Source organism: Cavia porcellus, unplaced genomic scaffold, assembly GCF_034190915.1.
Source record: "Cavia porcellus strain 051 isolate PalLab524CR breed Dunkin Hartley unplaced genomic scaffold, mCavPor4.1 scaffold_17, whole genome shotgun sequence".
Taxonomy (NCBI): Eukaryota; Metazoa; Chordata; class Mammalia; order Rodentia; family Caviidae; genus Cavia; species Cavia porcellus.
In genome coordinates this window covers 15,886,090-15,907,982 of record NW_026947500.1, presented here as the reverse complement: position 1 = coordinate 15,907,982, position 21,893 = coordinate 15,886,090, and the positions used below count along the sequence as shown (strand labels likewise).

The following is a 21,893-nucleotide window of genomic DNA, read 5'->3' as shown; positions in this document are numbered from 1 at the left end:
ATCATGCCAATTATCTCTTCACGGTGCAGGAAATCACTAACGAAGTAAAGAGACAGCCTACAGGCTGAGAAAAATTCTTTGCCAGCCATTCCTCAGGCAGAGGACTAATATCTAAAGTATACAGAACTAAAAAACCAGAGCCCCTCAAGACAAAAGACCCAATGAAAAACTGGGAAACTGAAATGAACAGGCACTTCGCAGAAGAACTATAAGAAGCCAATAAATAAACGAAAAATGTTTAACATCACTAAGCATTAGAGAAACGCAAATGAAAACAACACCAAGATTCCATCTTCCTCTAGAAAGAATGGCTATTAGAGATCAGATAACAACAAATGAAGGTGAGGCTGCAGGGAAAAAGGAGGTGGGAATGCAGACTCTGTGGATAACCGCTACAAAGCAGTAGAGATTCCTCAAACACTGTACCTGGAAACCCCAGTCCCTTGTGACCCCAGCTACTCCTGTGCTGGATATATCTTCCCCAGGGCTAAAGATATCACATTATGGTGATACACACACATCAGTGTTCATAGCAGCACAACTCACAGTAGCTAAGTCTTGGAAGTGGCCTATACACCTATGGACAGACGAATGGATAAAGGAAAGGTGGCATTTATACACAGTGGAGACTTCTTCTGCCACAAAGGATATACTTCAGTCATTTGTGGGAAAATGGAGGCACCTAGAAACCATATGAAAGGAAACAAACTGGACATATAATCTTAAATATCACATCGTCTCTTTTACATGAGAAATTCAAATTACAGATAAAGAGCAAAATAAAAGATAGATATTAGGGAAAAAAGAAAGCTTCCTAGTGGGGTCTTTAGTTTCTTAAAACTTTGTGATTTTATTTCTAGATTTCTGTTTGCAGGGTTTGGAAAACAGTTTAGCTTCTCACCCTAAAAACCATATCATCATCATACCCCGTCAATTTCTAAAAGCTGGGGTCAAACAGAATATCCTTTACCCTTCAAAGGGAAAGGAAGAGGTTAACAGAAAGCAATAAAGCATCAGTATGGGTTAGATATAAAGCAACAGTATCAATAACATTTGAAACTTACAACTAGAATACATAAAGTCAAGCCATTGATCAACCTGGAGGGTAAAATCATTTTGGATATGGATAGTCTTAAAAATATCTACCTTTGTTTCTCAAAAGATGACTTGGAGACAACAGATTGTGTCCCACCAAAATAATGGAGTGAACCAGGAAGGAGAAAAGTATGGGATGTGAGTCACTAAGATTCCTAGGTAAGCAAGAGGCAGAGGAGTCTCAGAGAAGAAAAATAATCCCTGAGAAACTGCAGCCACAAGATGACCAAAGTTCTACTCCAATTCACGGCCCAGGCTCATATGCTCCAAACTTCCTGTTTACCTTAAAACACCCGAAGTCTAATTCCACCTTAGGTGTCGGACAGGAATAAAGGCAAACTGTCTTGGAAAGAAAGTACCTTCTTCCTGGGCCTGAACTAATCCTCAGAAATAAATTTTTCAGGACAAGGAATGGCTCACGGAGAAAGATCACCAGGAACACTGGAAGTAGCACTCTATGACCAGAAAACAGTACAAACAGACAACATAAATAGATGCAGAGACCCTTCATGTGCTGGTATTACTGTGGAAAATAAATATATTTACTATTTTAAAAATCTGCAGGTCAGGATCAGGACATGTATGAGTGAACACATCATCAGATGTGGTGGCATGTGACTGTCATTCCCGCATTCTGGGGGGCTGAGGCAGGAGGAATGAAAGTCCAAGGCCTCCCAGACAACTTAGTTTGTAGGGGAAAAAGCAAAGGCAGGGGAAGCATCTCTGTGACAGTCCTGGGCTTAATCACCAACACAAACAACCAACCAGTAAAGGTGTCGGAGGCCTTCAAGCCTAGCAGGTAGAGGGATTGGCGGGGCAGGGCATTTTTAGGACTTGGCATTTTGTCATAGTTGCTATTGGAATGCATTACACTGAAAACTATAAATCAAAATCTACTAAGGTAAAGGCAGATAAGAAGAAAGGCTGGGAGGAATGTGTTACATTACAACAAAAATTTCCCTCTAGGCAATTATGCAATGATTTTAATTTTTAAGAAATCCTGCCAAGTATCCTAGTTGACACTGATGGTAATTCCAAGAGAGGACCACAGTTATGCTAAAGGGAGCCTTAAAGATGAATCCATAACTCCACCTCCTCTCTACCACCCAAGAGCCCCTCCGAAACTTACAATCTATGTAAACCCCAGGACCAATGCCCACGTCTGACACACTGCCAACTCCGAAAACCTATGGACAATCAAAGCCTCCATTTAGGAAAAACTGCTATTTTGATAGGTTACTGAAGCCAAATTTAGTTTAATAACTAACATATAATCATAATAAAAATCCTCCACTTAGATTAAAATTATAATAGCACAAAGCAAAGGAAGAGATAATCTAGCAATCCCTGAAGTGGAAAAGGCTGAGGGACTGCTGCCAGCTGAAGGAAAACACTCTACACCCCCTTTCCTCCGCAGATGCTAAACTGACACATTACAGCTCACTCCGATTACTGTATCTGGGCTCAGGTTACCGCTTTTTTGGGGGATTGAACTCACGACTGCCTGCTTGCAAGGCAGGCGCTTATGCCACTGAGCTAAATCCCCAGCCCCCAGGTTACCGCTTTTTAAAAACAGGCACTGACCACCAGTGTTTATCAGGGTCTGGATACTGGTCTTTGAGGAAAATTTAATGAGGAAAGCTTTGTCTAAATCCAAACACAAGAGTCTCTGAAAAGAGTTTTGGGGAGTAGCAAAGCACTGCAGTGGGGGTAAGTGTACTGCAGTGAACTCTGAGGGGATTACCCTTGAGGCAAATGTGTGGGTCCAGCATATCCGTCCCTTAATGTTCTCTGTGCTTGTGTACTTCAGAATTATCCTAGCCAGCTGTGCCGAGGGATAGGGAAGCAATTTATGTTTACCCACTTGGAGTAACAAACAGCCAGGAGTATGCAAAAGTATCAAAACAGAGTTTGGACCCACCTTTATGCACCCACTAACTGGTTTTCCGTATGTTTACCCCAGCATCACAGAGGGCCAAACAGACCCACATTACTCCAAGCTTTGTTTAAAAAAAAAAAAAAAAAAAAAAAAAAGATTTTGATTTTGCAGGTAGAAGTAACCTAATTCAGTACAATGGCACATGAACAAGATTTGCAAGTTTTGGAGGAGATCAAAAGTGAATCATGAGATATTCATATATGGATGTTGAAGATGATCTATTATGGTCAAATACATGATTTCATAACAGAAGAGTGGTGTGGGTGGGTAAGTGATGATCATGATGACTCTGACATTGGTCATGGGAGCCGGAGTTCATGTGACAGTGAAAAGGAACAAAAATCAACTAACACAGACACAGGGAATACACACCACCTTGATACAGATGATGAAGAAAACAGCAACCACAGTACATATTTGACTAGTTGAAATGCTGCAAAATGGCCACAAACAAACAGAATGATCCAATGTTAGAATGAGGTCTGAAAATACAGTGAAAGTCTTGGCAAGGGAGAAACATTTTGGACAGAATGCCAGCACTGCCATTCGGTGTTGGAAATTGTGAAATACACAAAGACTAAAATACAAGTAAAACATTCTGTATACAACAATAGCCATATTCAAAAATGTGCTTTTTATGACACTACACTAGCTGAACTGAAAGCATTCATAGGTCTGCTGTATTTAGCACAGCTTTCTCATTGTGATTGCAGGAATGGAAAAGGCCTCTGGAAAAGTCATGGGTTTAAAAATGTATGCCTTTGTAGGTATGAAGACTTACTATTTTTTCAATTTAGACATTTACCTTGGAACTTGGCTATCAGGTTCTTATTCACATAGTAATAAACTGAATAATGTTGTGAACAGATTTGTTGCTCCCATTTCCCAAATTACAATGTGACATTTGACAGTTGATTTACCGATTTCCAATTGATGTTTTTATTTGCTAACAGAGTACAAGTTGACCAGTTGAGGAACTGTACACAGGAACAAAGCAGAAATCCCAAATGAAATTTCAAATTCCAATTTCAAAACATTGTACAATCTTTGAATTTCAGAAAGCTATAACATTAACTTTGTGTATGACAAAGAAAAGCAAACTGATACTGCTAATGTCAACATTTCAACACTGTAACAATTAGTAGGAAACCTGGCCAAAAGGGAAACCTGAGATGCAAACTTCCAACAAAATCAAATGTGGTATACAGGTTATTCATGAGTTATGCAGAAACTATGATGTCACTTGAAATACAAAACGTTGGCAATGGTTGTGCTTTATTCAATTCTAAATGTGTGGCATAGTTTGATAGTTTACAAAGAAAATAAAAAGTGTTAAGTTCCACAGAGAAAATTTTCTTAGGGGATTGGAACTAGAGTTAATAAAAGATTATTTACAGCAGAGGAAAAACATGTTTCTCTCTAGGGAACTATGCAAAAAAAATTGTGCGGCACACTGGTGAGCTGACAGGTAAAGAAGTGGGTGCAGCATCACAAAGACCTAACACAACAACAAAAAAGCAAAAAAGATGTCAATTGTGCCCTACAAGAAAGAACGGGAAAAACAAAAACATACTATCAGTGTAAGCAATACTTGTGTATGGAACATAGAGTTGTCATGTGTGAAGACAGCCTTGGGTGTGCAGTTGAATCAAAGCTTATTTTTCTGGTACAGTTTTATTGGTATTTAAATTGTAGTTAATATAGGATTTATTTCTGATGTTATCTTTTAGGCTTTGTTAAGGAAGTACACAGCTGCTTGAAAATATGATGTCTATTCTAAACACACAATACGAAGAATTTAATAATTTGTTGATATTTTGTCCCTGTGAATCACACATTATACACTAAGAACTTCCTGACACAACAGCAAGATCGCTGAAATTCCAGTATGTCCAAAAGAGGCCAGGAAAACAAGGGACCTGTGCTGTCAGTAAAGCAGTGCGTGTGTATGGAATGTGCTGTTGTCCTGTGTGCAGACTGCTAGGTGTGATAACTGAAGACTTTTTTTTGGTAGAGTGCTAGTGGTATTTTCATTGCAACTCATATTGGAATTTATTTCTAATGTTCTTTGTACACCCAAAAAGCAGTCGATGTTTCAAATTTCGATGCTTTTTTAGACAAATACTAAAAACCTCAGCATTTTATTTTTGTGATTTTTTTCCCGTTAAGTACTCACTGTTTAATATAATTAAACTCACAAAGTTACAGTTAGTAATTCATCAACAGAAATACTCTACAGACTAAGCGTGGGTCTCACCGACCCATGTTCATGTACCCTGATGAAAAAATCAGCCTTACACTCGAAACGCTAGGAGACTAAGGCCGGGGAAGTTTTGAGGAGGACTGCACAAGCTGTTTGGAAGCCCGAATCCTTGCTACCTGGATCACTCAGGTGGGCGGCAGGAGTCCAAGGCCGGGTGTGCAGGGGGCTGCAGGGCATCCTTGCAGAAGTTCCCCGCAGAGACTTCGTGGCGGTTCTCGTCCTCGGCTCCTGCGCCCTCGGGGCTCCTGCCTCAGCAGGACTGGTTATTATGTGGTGGTGAGCAGGCGACTGCTGACGGCTTTCACAGGAAACTGCAGAAAGGGGTGCGTGCTTCAGCCCGTTCTAGGACCGCGGCAAGGCTCGGGCTCCGAGCGCTCGGCGCCCACGGCAGCGCTGGGCGGCGGAGCGGGGACTGCGCCTCCGCCAGCTCTGGCGCCGCCCTGGCAGGGGCTTCCGGCCCGCGCTCCGCAGCCCGGGGCCCAAGTCCTCTTCCCGGCAACCGCACAGCGGGAGGGACCGCGCTCCGGGCGCCAGGGCGCGGTCGGCGGGGCAACACAAGAAAGCTGCCCGAAACGAAGAAGCGCCATACTCGAGGCGGCTGAGGCGACAGGCGAGTAACGACGAGCGGGCTCCCGAGCCGCGCCGGAATCGTCCGAGCCGTGCAGGAAACCCCGAACCGCGCCGGAACTACCCCGCCTCACCTGGCGCAGGTAGGTGTAGCCGCACTTTTCCTCCCCACGGTGTTCCCTGGAGGCTTTCGGGCAGGGACGCGGCAAATGGAGAGTGCCCACCGATACCTGGGCAAGGGCAAGTGTTCGCGGGCTGGTGCCCTTTGAAAATAGGGGGAAATGGGATAAACGCACTACAAAGGGCAGATTGTGGCAGCTTCCCTCCGGAACCTAGGCGCGGGGTCCCACTGTTGCGCGGGGATGGAGGGGCCAGGATCTTGGGAACCGGAAGTGCGGAGCGGCGGGCTCCTGGGAAGCCCGGGTTGGGACACTGGCGAGGCTCCTGTGCAGGAGGCCCGGCGTGGCCCCGTTCCTGTGGGTCCCGAGGCTGTGTGCATTCGCACCCTTCGCTCCGCAAAGAAAGAAGCAGTAGAGTGGAGGAGCGAACATTTCTGAGCCCGCTAATGTTGAGCACCAGTGTTCTGTTGGACGCGTTTTCAGTCTTAAGGAGCCCGGCCTGTAACACGTAGAGGAACCTGACTTCGAATTAAACACTTGGGGAGGTAGTGTGGCCCCCCAATCTTAAATCCACCCAAAACGGTACAGGTGGATTTCATTCTATTGTTTGAGTATTCAGAGGTTGCAGAGGCATTGCTGAGGTGGGCCCCTGCGTCTGTTGACGTTGGAAGCCGCAGATCTTGTTACCAGCTTCTTCGCCCGACTGACCGACCAAAGACTGCGCTGAGGCCCAGTAAAACTGTGGATTTTCTCTTTACTTATGTCCTTCTCTTCATTTTTTAAACCTTGAAAACATAGTAGTATACAGTCAAAACAGAAAGAAGCTACATAGTTTGTGTTATATGAGAAACTCAAGGTATAAATATAGAGGAAAATAAAAGATACAGGAAGTAGGGAGCTGGGAACCGAGGTGGAGGGGGAAAAAGGGAGGAGAGGCGAAGGGGATGAAAGGAGAATTAAACTGTGTTGTGTACCTGTACCCGCTCCCCAGGAGAAATGTAAGCATGTACTGCAAACATATACCAATAAAAATAAAAATTGAAAACGTTGCAGAAGAGACATATCTGAATCTTTTACGTTTCAAAAAAAGAACTATGATGCCCGAGAATTTCTAGAATAGAATTGATTTCTATCATCTGATAACTTCATTGTTTACATGGCAATTTTTTAATACATGATGTATCCTTTTTCTCTGCAAGGAAAGTCCAGATAGTGCATGGATGTATTTGTATTTGAGCTAAAAGACTTGTTTATAGAATATTAGGCGCTTTAAGAGAAAAAGGTTGCCTGTTGAAATTATTTTCTCAAATTTTATTCTATTCAAAGCATACTTTTATATTAATGTATTTAGAGACATGTTACAATAAATAAAAATTGACTTGTGTTTTCTGTATTTGAAGTGCCATATTGAGTTTTTTTTATATAGTCTTAGAATATTTTTCATGTTTTCCTTCAAGATACAAATGAGATATGAGCTTTGAGTTTTCACTGTTTTGAAGAGATGCAGTTGGTGGGATTATTTTATTCCCAGGTTTAGATTTCAGAAATCATTCCTCTAAATGGTCTTTCTTGGGTTCATACTTAATGTTGCTCTGCTTGTTAGACAAAAGACCTCCTAGTTGAACTTCATTTAGGCAATTCAATACGTATCTGTAGTCAGGCAGCAGCCAGCCTGTGTTTTGGAATTCAGGATTTTTCAGAACTTAGAATTTAAAGTTCGAAGCTACATATCAGAATATAGAAAGGCATTCATATATACTGACTGCTGGTTACAACTAGCTCCAGTACAGTCTGATAGTACCCTTTCACCCCACACGTTAATATTTCTGCACTTTCATGTTGGACAGTATGAATATTGTTACACAAAATTAATAAAGACTAGCTGTATGTCACGTTAGGGCAGGTACTGTCACTGAATAAAGTTCCCTAAAATTCACAAAACTATTGTTAAAAAGTTGCTTTTCAGACCCTAGGCTAAGGAACTGAGTTTGTGGTGTTTGACTTCTGATTCCCTTGAGTTACCAGCTACTTTGAAATCAAAGTGGTATATACTCACTGTGTCTCTTTGTAGGTGTGTGTGTGGTACTGGGCCTCTGCACTGAGCTACATTTCCAGCCCTTTTTATTTTGAGACAGGGTCTCACTAAGTTCCTTAAAATTCACAAAACAATAAAAACAAAACAAAAGAAAAAAAACCCAACTTGCTTTTCAGAGTTGAGGCTGAGGAACTGAGTTTGTGGTATTTGACTCCTGGTTCCCTTGAATTAATATCTGCTTTGAAAGCAAATTGTGTTTAGATAGCTCCATATCTCAGTCTTTCTGGTAAATACACAGACAATCCCGACTCTGTCCATCACCTTTGAAATAGCAATATATCACTAACAAATCATTCAAAATACGGATCCTTCAAGTAAGAGTTACAGCTTCTAACAGCAGTTTCCGAGTTTCCCACAGTCATGTGATTTGAGTGAAAGAGCAGAAATTACCCAGGAACTGGTATCGTCATCCTTTACAGCTGCGGAATATTCTTGAGAGAAAGACAGTTTTGTGTTCTCTCTGCGGCTGGCTCTATCTAATTCTGTTATCTCTACCTGAGGAATGCCAGAGCAGTGGGTTTTTTTTTTTTTTGTTTTTGTCTTTTTCCTTTTATCGGTACCGGGGATCGAACTCACGACTGCCTGCTTTACAAGGCAGGCGCTTATGCTGCTGAGCTAAATCCTCAGCCCCTAGGGCAGTCTTTGTAATCCAAGGTAATTTCTGCTTTCTCAATTTGCAATGATTAGATTCTATTCTTTCCAGCTACCCCTTCCTCAGCTCACCTCTTCTACCCGCCTTTTGTAGGTTTTTACATACATTTTTCCTCTACTTCTCCACTGGTTTTTCTGTTACTGGGAGGAAATAAATGAGAATTTAGACATTTGGGGAGTTTTTTAAATGTACACACACCACGCGAGTTTTTTTTCCTCCCTTCTAACGCAATTAAAGTCTGAAGGCAGAGGTCAAACAACATACCAAAAATAAGTGATTACAATCAAATTGGCCACCTTGGGTTTATGGAAAAAGAGATTTTTCTAATGAAAAACAGAAGATTAAAAAAAGAACTAGACTGGTTGGATTGTGGGGAAGGTCACATTTTTATGACATATTAGCTTATATCCATTTGATTTGTTTTCTTTATGAGTCAGTTTTATGTACATTTTACTCTGTCTCTTGAAAAGTTGTTGAATTGAAATCTTAAATATAAATTTAGCCAAAGCCAAAGATAGATAAAGAGCAGTATACATTTTTTACTTATATTACATTTGGTTTAACAAATCTAAAAGTGGCTCACTCTCTATTCTCTTGTTTCTTTGAAACTGCGTATTTATTCCTGGAAGCCAGCCCAAAGGTCAGAGGCGAAAACTACCCAGCCTAATTTTCAAACATTTGGTTAATATAAAAATATCTCAATGCCCAATATGCACCTTATTATTTTCTTAATCCATCAGTTTATCTTTGCTGATAACTCCTCATTCTTTGTGAGTTTGACAGTTCCTTTTTAGTTGCCATGGAAATGGTTTGGTTTGATCTGAGTTAATTTGTCTTTTTATTTAATCTTAACTTGTAACAGCTAGCACTATTCTTTTCCTCTTCCCCTAAAGCATGCCTTCCATCTTTTGAACTATTTCTTCTAGAACTATCCTCATTTGCTTATACTAAGTGTATTTCCTAATTGTTTTTGTGTAGCAGTTTCAGGCAGTGTCTGGGACTTCCTCTTCTGAGAATTAAATTGGAAGGGCTTAGACCACCTCTCACACCCCCGCCCCCAGGATAATAACTCTGACCTTGAGATTGCAGAGGTTTCAGTGGTTACTTTGCTTTGATCATTGAAGTGTAGTTGACAGCCACCAGGTCTCCACTCAGGTCTCTGCATGTTCCAGACAGCACAGCAGCTGGGAGCCCACTGCCCAGCGTTCCAGGACAGCAGCAAGGGGTGTGGCCCCTCAGATTGAAGAGCTGGGACCTTGGACACACGTTGTGGTCTGGATGTGATTTGAGTGTGTCCCTACTTCACGTGCTGGGAGCCTGATCCCTGGGCAGTGGGACCCTCCTCTGGGAGGTGGTGGTTGTTCTCTTGAGAGGCAGAGCCATTGGGCAGTGACTGGACCATGGACAGATTCCTGAGAAGGGATTAGTAGTGCTGGCATGGAGCTGGTTTGTTCCTGCATGAGCGGGCCCACAATAACCTGTATATCTGGCTTCCTGTCTTACCACGTGATCAGTCCACCTTGCTTGGGCTCCTGCATAATGCTGTTGATCATGCCCTGACATAGTCCTCACCAGATGGGACTGCCCCATCTTGGACTTCCAGCCTCAAAAATGGTCACCAGCATAAGACTCTTTTCTTTATAAAATGCCAACCTTCGGGTATTTTGTAATAACAACAACAAATAGATACGCACAACATATTGTGGTACCTTTTTTTTTTGGTACCCGGGATCTAACTCATGACTGCACATGCCATGCAGGCTTGTGCCTCTGAGCTAAATCGCCAGCCAGTGATAACTTTTTATTTCTCATACCCCTTGTTTTTCCTAGGGTAAAACTTGTTTTGTTTTTGGGGATTGCTGCTTGGCTTGCACTATGTCTGTTACAGTTTTCCTCCTACTTGTCTGACATAACACCAGAATCCCTCTTGACGGAAATGTCCACAAAGACAGAGATATACCAAGTAAATTCTTGGTTTCATCTTTCTTCTTTTCTGGACTCTCATTTTATTGCTGCATTCTGACACTGACTATTCAGTTGTGCTGCACATAGGTCAGTAACTGAAGAATGTCTTGAAATTTGTTTACTAAATATATTTCCTGCCTGTCCAAACCAAGCCTACCTTCCTTAGAATCATGTGCATAGCTCTTGGAAGTGACAGGAATCTTAGGGACAACCTAATGCAACCCACAGAGAAACAGCAAATTCCATAGGGCTTGGACAAAGTATCCTTACCCCATAAGATGTTAATACGCCAAAACCTGATGTGCTGTGGCTACCTTTCACAGAGTAAGTTCACTTCCAAGCCTACGTCCAGAGAGAACTAAGGTCATACCGGAAGCTCCTCCCCAAGGCAGGAACAGTGTGCACCACTCTTGGTCCACACCAGATGTCTGCAGTGGCTCCCAAAGTGATGTGAGTGTCCTCCCAGGGACATGGTCTCCAGTCAGTTAATACTGGGAGGTTCTGTGGAGCTTAAGTGGGAGGTTCTTGTATCTCTTGGAATCCTGCCTTGATTACAGTGCTTCCCATGCAAACCTTGAGTCCTCATAACAGACTTATAATAAAAGGAGCAAGCCTGATTCTTTCCTCTCTGCTCTGTGACTCAAGATGAGACTGTTGCCTGCCATTTACTATCCACATCTGCCATGGGACCTTCACCAGAACAGCCAATATAAGCACCAGACCTGTGAACTTCCCACCTGTGAGCCAAATAAGTCTGATTTTCTTTATAAGTAGCCTGACCTGGGTATTTCGCTATAATGATGCAAGGCTGACTAGTACAATATCTGCCCTTTGAGGGCAGGATTGCTGCTGTCTGAGTGCTTTCCTATTGAGAGGTGGGAAGCAGAAGTACTTGGTGTTGTGAAGAGTTGGGATGGAGTGGGAGGAAAAGGAAAATTTTAGGCTTATTTGCATTCAGCTGTGGTAACACTCATGATGCAGGTGGATGTCAGTGCTTCTCTCAAGGAAAGGTTCCACAGCGCCTGCAAAGAGAGATATGCAAGAAATTCCTTGCAGCTTACTTCTTCTAGGTAAGCTCTAGAAACTGCATTGGTTTCCTTCATATGGAGCGAAGAAATTAATTCCAAATTAATAAGGAGAAAACCCCAGCTGAACATTGGCAGAGCCATTTGTTGATATCTTCTGAAACTTGAAACCCTCAAATGCTTGAGGCAATCCTTGCACTTTTAGGAACTTACTACACATACAGGTTGACGAAAGTGAGTAGTTATGTGTATGCATACAGTAATTCATTGCACCATTTGATGTTACAGTACCTGAAAAGGGGGGAAATATATATATCAGTGTAAGAACTGGCTGAATAAACTATAATGTAGGTATTGGATCCTGTGCAGTCTTTTTAAAAATGTAAAGTTTTTCTGCATAAAGAGATAAAGATGTTTCAAATCATATTAATGAAAAAGCAAAATGTAATATGATATATTTTTAAAACTCATGCATGCATTTGATGGAGTTCACACTGGAGTGTCACTTACTGCATATAAATGCATTTCTGCCTATGCAAATATGCATGTGTGTCTGTGTGTAAATATGAAGAGCATATGTACCAAACTGGGGCAGCAGTTACCTAGAAGGGGACTAGAATGGGTTTGGAGGAAAAAAGATGAGAAATGTACACTTCTGATATTTCTGATGCTGATGAGTGTGTGTTTTTTTTCAACTCAGAGAAATAATAAAATAAGGTTTCCTTGGGGAAAGAAAAGGTGTGAATAGGGTGGGATCAGGAATGAACTAACATCGATCCACACCATCCCTCAGGACTGAGTGGACGATTCTGTCTTCAGAGGCGGGAGGAGGATACTTCAGGAGGCCAGGTGGCTTGCCCAAGGGTACCCAGCCGTGGTGGCTGAGGTTTTCAAATGTGTTTGTGCACTGTTGCCTGGGAGCCCACCTCGTCTTCTGATGCCTGAGCCACTGCCAGAGATACTGGTGTGGTCAGGTCTGCAACCTTCCCATCCAGCCTTCTCACGCAGCAGATGGGGGTGGGAGGACTGCAGAACTAGTCAGTAGGAGCTCATAGCACACACGTTCATCTCGGAGGAGGACCAGTTTTCAGGATTGGAATCAGGAGCAGGGTTTAACGCCAGCTCTGTGTGCCCTCGATTGCAGGATTGCAGATTGGGCAGCACAAAGTAGTCCCCCGTATTTGCTCTCTCTCTCTCTCTCTCTCTCTCTCTCTCTCTCTCTCTCTCTCTCTCTCTCTTTCTCTCTCTCTGTGTCTCGTGTGTGTGTGTGTGTGTGTGTGTGTGTGTGTGTGTGTGTGTGTGTGTGATGGACACTCCTTTGCATGGAAACCTGTCTCCATGCAGCCTGTCACTGCAGAAATTTGGGAGGAAAGCATTGATGTGGGGGTGTTGGGTGCCGTGCTCTCAACACACTACTGACTCACTTGTAGGAGGCAGACACACATAAAATAATTCTCAGAGAAGGAACATGCACTCCTACCTTTACATTTTCTACCCACGCTGATTTCTACCCAAAGCTTCTGTCTTTGCAATAATTTTTTCGTGTTATTCTTGTTCCACCGCAGACCATTTGTTATGTGCCTGCTTCATGTGAAATGTTTTTCTGATGAGAAGGACACAAACACTCCCCTCCTGGTTGAGACCCTGGGCTATGGTTTCCTGGTGTCTGTGGCTGTTTGTCTGGGCTTTGTAGGCTGGGGCAGCTGGTGACCAAAGGCTGCTGTTACTGTGGACCACCTGAGAAGGACTTGCTGACCGCCACTGCCCTAGATGCCTCTGTGGCATTGTGCTGCAGTCGTCAGGAGCCCCCAGACCTGCTGCACACACTTCATGGTGAAATTTCTAGGACCATGGCTTTGGCACACAAATGCCCACTTCAAAGAAGTGGTTCCCAAGCCCCTCCCTGGGGCGCTGTGGTCAAGACACCAGGCCCTAGAGTTTGATGCACATAAACTCTCACCACCTCTTCTATCAGATGAAGCTAAAAATACCCCACCCCTTGGGCTCTCGTCAGGTCCCAGTGCTCTATGCAAAGCACCCAGCCGACCAACTTGCACAGAAGAGGCCATCTGCACAGTGTTCATGGATAAGGGTGAGAAGTCAAGGGAAAATAGCTACTGGCACTGAGCAATTGAAAAATCAGGTCTCTTACAAGCAGCGTGACTTTAAAAGACTAGGGCAGGCCGCAGAAGCAGAGTGGCTTTGGCTCTGTGGTGTCGCCTGACTTGGAAGCAAGCAGTCTGTACACTATCTTTGGAAATTAGTAAGCAACATGTGGAGGTATTGTCCCCATCTCTTCCTTCCAGCCACAATCATTGGACAAGGGTACCCGGGGCTCATGGCACCACTGTGACACTGAAGCTCTGGGATGCTCTAGAACACTGTCATGTGGCCGCAGTCCTTGCATCTATTTCTGAAGGGTCTCGCTGGAGACCATGCTATAGTCCTGTTTGATTAGTACTTCCAGAATGGCACCTCTTTGGTGTTACCTGGGGCATTCGAAAAGTTTCTTTCAAACACTTTGCTCTATCAAATGTACTTTGGATACAACAAATTAAACACTGGAGAAAATACGTCAACCCCTTAAGAAAAAGAAAATACAGAGCCTCTAAGTCTAACCCAAGTTAGAGGAATTTCTCTGCTAGGGATGAGCCTGGACCACAATCCAGAGTATCCTGGAGGTGTTCAGGATGGATGTGGCTATTTGCATTTCAGTTACTTAAAATTAAATAAAACTAGGAGATTGGGTAGCAGTCACCCTTGTCACATTGCAAGAGCTCTGTGCCTAGGGACAGTGTCAGAAGACAGGTATTTCCATGACCACAACAAGAGCTGCTTGGTACCAGGTAGACCCGAGCCTCATGGCATCATCCCCCAGGGAGGGGTTTTACCCACCTCCTGCCCTTCTCAGCCCTTACGGCTGCTGCTCATGGGAAGGGCCTTGCAGGTAACATTTGCCACTTGCTGTGTGTTAACACCGTGGTGCCCAGTTTTCTTCTGGGAATCCAAAGCTGGGAATTGATGGGCACACATGTGCCCTACTCTGTGAGATCGCAGCCTGAGTTTTGTACACAGGGAACTGCCCCTTTCATCCTCAGTACCCAAGCAATCGCCACAGCGTAGTAGCTTCACCAATATGTGTGCACACACATTCACACCCCATGCTTTTGTAGTTCTAGTCTGTGGGCTGCTGTGAAGGAGTCCCATGGAAATAGAACTGACTCCAACCAAGTGCCTTGCAGAGGCCTTATAAATAAGAACAGAGCCTTGGAGAAACCAGGGTATTTTAATTACTTGTCTCGTCGCTGAGACAAAATACCTGACATCCAAAGTTAAAGGAGGAAAGGTTTATTGAGCTCATGGTTTGTAGAGGTTTCAGTTAGTAGATGGCTGGCTCCAAGGCAGGGTAGCATAGCACAGGGCCATGGAAGAGGAGAAATCATTCAGGCAGAACAGGGCCGACAAAAGCAGCAAGCACCAACCAACAAGCAGGGGCAGCAGCCTCCTTCTGTCCCTTCCATCTTCTATCCAGGCTGCACACCCTTAGGGAGGATGGCACCACACCTAGGGAGACCCTTCCCATTATGCACACCCAGAACTGTGCCAACCCAATCAATGGACCAGTGGAGCAACGCCACACCCTGGGTCCCAGCATCACACTCTAGATCCAGCCACTTCTGAAGAGCCTCACAGAGTCAGGTTAGGGGGGTGATATCTAGACTCAAGTCATAAGACCAAGCTAATCCAGCCTGGGTTAGATATCTGCGGTCCAGAACACAGGTGCCATTGGACAGCTTAACCAAACTCAGGAAGACAGTATGATTTTAAAATGTGACTATATTGAACAGAGTATTTTTCTTTTCATCAATCTCAATGGTACAATATAACAATTATGTATATGGTATTTGCATTGCACAAGGTATTGTAGGTGATCCAAGGATGATTTAAAGTATACAGGAAGGTATATGTAGATTACATGTAAATACCACTATGCTTGTTTATGTGAGGGACTTGAGCAGCAATGGATTTTAATTTTAAAACTGTGGAAAAGTACGACACCCTCAAAATTGATAAATATTGTTGTTTTAACATGTCTGTCTTCATTTTTCCTAAAAGAAGAATCTTCCAAAAATGTTGAAGCCCTAGGCCTTTACTGGGTGAGGAGATGGAGAGGGATTCACCCCGGCTGGGCCAGAGCTCAGGCCCATGGGTATCAGGGCTGTCATTCCTATCGCAGCTGCCTCACCGACCCAGAGCAAGTGTGCTGTGCCACTTGTTGGTCACACATGCCAGGTCCCCTCGTGGTAAAGCCAGTTGACTCACACTTTTCAATAAATGTAAATAAACCCATGCTTCTGAAAGCGGTTGGAGGTATTATTAGGGGTGAGCAGGGAGATGTGACCATCAGGAGCAAAGATGAGCTGAGGTACAAAATTCTTGCACATGCGTGCACTTGAAATCTGTTTGTGCTTGCGCTGTTTTGTGTAATAACCTGTACTTTCCTGTCTAGCTTGTTTTTGACCGCTGAGGATCTGTAGGAGTATTCAGTTTGGGTAAAGAGTGAATCTGAATCACATTTAGTACTCTTGAGTGAGAGAATACATAGTTGATCTTCTTTATTTGGGTTCTGTGTTTGTGAATTTGCCTCAGAACAGTTTACCCTAACCCCCAGACCGTGTGTGCAAATAGTTCCTGGTGAGTTGTGAACTTGCACAGGTGACCGAGGGAAGCCAGCAGTGTGTGTGCTCCAGCTGAAGAGAACAGGGCAGAGCTCTGAGGCTGGGCTGTAGCTCACGCTGTGAACAAGCATCCTTTCTCCTGGTCGTTGGGTGCCAGGGGTTTTGCGTGTTTTGTGCTTTTCTCTGGTGATGGTGGTGTTTCGGGTGAGTTCCAGCTATAGTGCTGAATGGCTGTCAGTGTCCCTCAGCATGAGAAGCTGCTGCGTGCCCAGTGGGGAAAGCTGTAGCGAACCTTGCTGAAGCACAAGTCACAGTGCTGCTGGTCACGAGGTCAGTGATAATGAGTCACAGAATGTATTCAGTAAGGCATTTCTAAACAGAAACACAAGACGAGGTCTTGCACTGACAGCTGATGACAGTGATTAGAATCAGAGCTCCCAAGGAGCAGTGGCTGAGTGTCTGCTAATTCAGTGTTGGAGGTGACCTTTTGGGACATACTACCTTAAGTAATGACAACTATATTGTGCTTTTCTTGTGTACAAAGCCTGGAAATAATTTTTAAAACCAGATCAGTGTGGCTATTTTTATTAAGAATCATGTTTGTGAAATAGTTTAATCTTTTTATAATCCACAAGTGAAGAGACTTCTTCACTTGTGTTGTACATGGGCTCACTTGATTGGCGGACTCTTGCTGTGCCTGATACTGTTTGGGAAGCGTGAGATAAATGACTCCAGAGCGTCATGGCTGAGGTGGTGGAGGGGAGCAGAGCTGGTCACATCACGACAGCAGAGGGAAGAAGGGGGAGGGGCTGTGCTATAGGCTTCCTTAGGCTGCTGCTTTCAACTCACCCTGTCTGCAGTCCATTTGGTGGTGTGCCCAAATTCGGGTGGGTCTCCCCATTCAGGCCCCCCTTGCCCATCACAGACTCACCTGGAAGTGTGATTCACTGACCCGTAGGTGTCTCAGGCCCACCAAGGTGACAAGGTGAACTGTCACAGGGCCTCCATGCAGGTAGACTAGTGGCCAACAGGTCTTGGCTTTAGCATCCACATCATGGATGGTGAGTTGATGGCATTTTGCTTTTATGTTTTATGTGAGAAAAATCTAAATTTTTATAACAAATATATTCTGACTTATGACCAGTCAAAGAACATGATATATAAGCAAGCATGACTTTGTTGTAGGAATAGTTTGTCATATTAGCTTTATCTTTTTTGACTCAAGTGTTTTTAGAGTAAACTATAGACACAGAAGTTTTCCCTAAATACTTCAGTATACCTCTGTTTTATCAAGACAGTAATATAGATGTTCCAGGACAACTCAGCCAGTGTGTAAGAACCAGGCACTGGTGCCATGAAACCGAATCAAAAAGCAGACAGATCCAGGTCTGCACAGAGTAAATTTCCCGGGGATGTTCTGACTGAAGGGCAGCAGCAAATGTGGCACTTGGGTCAGAAGAAGAGGCATAGAGATGCAGGTATAGGTACAGGTGCAGGTATAAATATAGGTATAGATAGATAGAGATAGAGATGCAGAGATAGAGATAGAGATGCAGATAACAATGACTTCATCCAAGCCAGGCTATACCTAGTTTATCTTCAGCTAGCATCAAAGAGTCAGGCATATTTCTGGAGCCAGAGAGCAGTGGGAAAGCCCCACACACGACTGTACTGGGTTTAGGGGTCTACAGTACACTAGGAAGCTGTGCGGGAAAACAGCCCAGGGTTACTCAGGAGTAAGTATGGCAGTTTGAGCTCAAGATGGCCACAGTCAGGACACACTGCACCCACCTAATTTAACTAATGTGACTTTGTACTCCTTGAGCTTGTGTGAAGCAGCAGACCCACAGGGTCTGGTGAATAGGGATATGTGGGCTAGGCTTTCTGGGAGTGAGGTCATATCCTCCCACAGGGGGCCACCTCTGCCTCCTCCAGTAGCACCAGTGCAGGCCGTGTCTGTCAGCCCACAGGGAGCACCTCCTGTGGAATCCCCAGACCAACTCTTGGAGGTGAGTTGTGTTGGTCTCATTGTGCACATGGAAGAAAAGAACTTTAAGGGTAAAAGCAGTGCAGCTGGTCTTTGGACCCAGGTTCTGTCCACTCTGGAGTGGGACTTGGAACCACTTCCCAGGCACCTCTCACCCCACAAAAACTGAGGCATTGGGGATGCTGCAGATGAGTCCTGCTCGGTATAAGGTCTACAGAATGCAGCTCAACCAAAGCGGAAGAAAGAAGCAAACACTGCCTCCAAAGCACAAAGCCCAGAGTGTTTTAGTTTTTAGTTTTTGGTGGTCTTGATTTACCCCTCAAGCTTTGTTAGAGGCCATGTGTGAGGAAAAAGAGGGATTGGGATATTAAGGCCCACAGTCTCTCCATAATTTTGGACAAAATTGTGGTCGACCAAGGAGCCTGCCGGAAAGTCCAGTTCGTCAGTTTGCTCATTGAGTTCGATTTGGTTGCAATGTGTTAAACGTTATTTCCTTCTGTATTCTTTAAGTACACAACAAAACAAGGATCTAACATTTTGAGGCAGAAGTCATTTTGGACTGTCTCAGTGTCTTAGAAAGCCTGGAAACTGGGTGCACTGCATGTCAGTTAAGAAACAGAGTTCCTGGGGACATGGGACCTCTGGTAGTGATTTGGAGTGAGGAGGAGTGGACAAGACTGGGAGCCCTGGGATTCCTTGGATTGGAAATGTGCAATTGGTGATAAAACTACATTCACCTCTCAGCCATTCATGCAGCAAATGCTTATGGGTCAGATAATCATTCATCCATCCACTCATACGTGTGTCAGAGTTAGAGACCATGGATTACATGACAGTCACGTCTTAACCCCTCACCCATCAGTGTGCAGTGGAGAAGATATTGTAGACCATCTGATACACATTAGCTGACTAAACAAACATTAGCAAAGAGAGACAGTCATCCGTTTCAGCTGTAACCCACAAAGAACTCTTCTGTCCTCCTTAAGACAGCCAGACACACTGAGAATCAGTGGCTTTTCTTAATTAACCAGATACCTGAGATCTCGGGAAAGATCAACACCTGGTGTCTGGAGACATGGGCACATCCAGAGGAGATGATGCAAACCTGCTGACCTGGGGCAGAAGCTACCAGAGCCAAGCAGTGCTAGAAGTTATTACATAGTGATTTTGGTGGCTTGCTGAAGACTGACTGCAGGCTAGACTGAGAGAGAAAAGCTCCTACAAATTGTAGGCTCAGAAAAGCCCCTATTTTCTTGGGCTTTCCCTCCAGAGAGCTTATCCTCCCTCTGGAGACCAGGATATGTTTAATTAGGTAGGTGAGGCACACAAACACACAAACAAACAACTGCTCTGGAGGAGGATGTTTATACTCACAGATCCCTGAGAACGAGAGGCACAGCACACCACAAAGGGAAGCAGCAGGGCCAGTGAAGGAGCAGCAGCAGCAGCAAGAGCCTTTATTCTGACTTCTGCAGGGAACATGAGGCAAGGAGCCAAGCAGGCGTCGAGTTGGTGGTTTGAATGATCTCGGCTTGCAGGAGCGGGCTATCCATCCCTAGGTCCCTGTGCCTGGAGTGAGAGAGAAACAATGGTGTGGTTTGTGAGAGCCTGCTAAGGAAGTAATTGAGAGATAGGCTTTTGATTGGTTGGTTTACATAGAAGTGTTTTAGTATCTCTTGAAATTGACCAGTTGCAGGAAGGACAATATAGCCAACACTCTTAAGACCCTTGATACCAAAATATTGAAAAATATAAACAATAAAAAGGGTTAATACAGACCTCATGGAGGTATTTTGGTGAAGATCTGATAAAGAGCCCGACATGGCTTGGGCTGAAGAAGAGGTGAGTTATAGTCATGAAGTGTACCTGGAGGCTTCACCACACAAAGAGTTACTCTTCAGGGAAAAGTACTCTGCCTGAGCCTTACCCAAACTGGAAATCCCCAAGTGAATTACTCATATTCCTGCACCCTCCTGACTTCCTGTGTCACTTAAAGGACAAAGTCCCCACAGTGAATATATCAGTGCTTCAAATAAATTGTTACATAGTGATAAAGGAATCAAATATCCCAGAAAATGTAATGCTCCTAAACATATATGCATATAACAATACAGCATCAAAATCCATAAGGCAAACACTGGTTAGACTGAGGAGAGAAATATACAAGTCTACTATTATGACTGGAAATTTCCTTTTCCCTGTGTAAGTAGCTGACACACCAAAGAGACAGAAAATCAGTAAGGCTCTGGAAGCCTGAGCAGCACTATCAATGGACTTGACATTTATAAACTGTTCAATCCAAAAGTGGAAAAATGCACATTCTTTTCAAGCTTACTTGGACCATTCACCATGATAAAAGATGTTCTTGAAAAACATGTGAACAAATTTAAACCAATAAAATTCATGCAAATTATTTTCTTGGAACAAAACAAAATTAAACTAGGTAATCACAAAAAGAACGGACACACACTCGTCTCCCAGTGCTTGGAAATTAAATAGACTTCTTTATAACCTATGAGTCAAAGAAGTCTCAAAAGAATTATTAAATGTTTTGAAAAAAAACTGCATAAAAATGAAAGCACAACTTAGAGAAAGTTTGGAGATGCAGTAAAAGCCTGTGTAGAGAAACATTCATAGCAGGATGTGTACATATGTCTTAGTGCATTTGTTGCTATAAAACTACCCAATGTAGTTTATATTCAAAACAGGTTTATTTTGACTCAGAGTTTAAAAGTCCATGTTCAAACAGCTTTATCTGATGCAGGCCTCATACCTCATCAAAACAGGGCAGATGGCATTTCACCGTGAGACTGTGTCCTAACATGGAAGAGATCACACATATAGGGTGGCCTTGCTTTATAACAACCCACTCGGGAAGGAAATAATTCAGGACCTGGAGATGTAACCCATGCAAGATGAATATTAATCTTTTCTCAGGGTACCATCCACAGTGACTTAATTACCTCCCAGTAGGGCCTGCATCTTAGGGGTCTACCATCTTAACACTGCCATGCGAGATACTGGGACCCCACTTGCAGCCCCTGAGCCGTGGGACACGCGCCCAAACCCTGTCCAGACTGAAGTGTATATGAGATATAAGAAATACATACAGCCAAGAACCTACAGTTCCATATAGGAAAACTACAGAAAGAAGATCAAATTAAGCCCTAATCAAGAAGAAAAGAACTGAAGCAGAATAGTTGGAATTGCAAACAGGAAAACAGAAGAGAAATAAGTAAAATCCATGTTGGTTCACTAAAGTTATAAAGAGATCATCAAACCTTTAGCCAATGTAAAGTAGAAAAGAAAGTTTTGCTGTATCCTAAGACCAAGTTCCTTTTAGTGGGGAACTCTGGGAAAGCGGATATCCTGGCTGATCGAGCGTGAATGGGCACAACCCTGTCCCCGGGCTTCTCTTCAGCTCACATAGGCTGCGGGGAGCCCAGTCCTCAGAGTGCAGCTTCACTCGGAATGTGAAATTAGAGGAGGCCGAGCACACCCAGCAGG

General features: G+C 43.7%; 1 protein-coding gene and 1 long non-coding RNA gene across 7 annotated transcripts in view; one reads left to right on the top strand and one right to left on the bottom strand.

Moving 5' to 3' along the window:
- Positions 1 to 3,949: 3,949 nt before the first annotated feature.
- On the bottom strand, positions 3,950 to 20,572 carry LOC106027182 (uncharacterized). Of its 2 annotated transcripts, XR_010040032.1 has the most exons (4): positions 20,166 to 20,572; positions 19,761 to 19,955; positions 9,807 to 11,717; positions 3,950 to 6,768 (listed from the first exon to the last, which is right to left on the bottom strand). It is a non-coding gene; the product is annotated as an uncharacterized LOC106027182 (long non-coding RNA). The 2 variants fall into 2 exon arrangements; XR_001200746.2 differs by lacking the exon at positions 9,807 to 11,717 and having other exon boundaries at positions 20,166 to 20,556.
- Syk (spleen associated tyrosine kinase) overlaps positions 4,124 to 21,893 on the top strand; it is a 65,486-nt gene continuing 47,716 nt past the window's right edge. For 3 of the 5 annotated variants that reach the window (XM_063227253.1, XM_063227251.1, XM_063227250.1), the window contains exon 1: positions 4,125 to 6,007. The gene's annotated coding sequence lies outside the window, so the exon portion shown is untranslated. Of the gene's footprint in view, positions 6,008 to 21,893 lie in introns of all 5 variants that reach the window. The other 2 variants (XM_063227252.1, XM_063227247.1) reach the window with 2 other exon arrangements.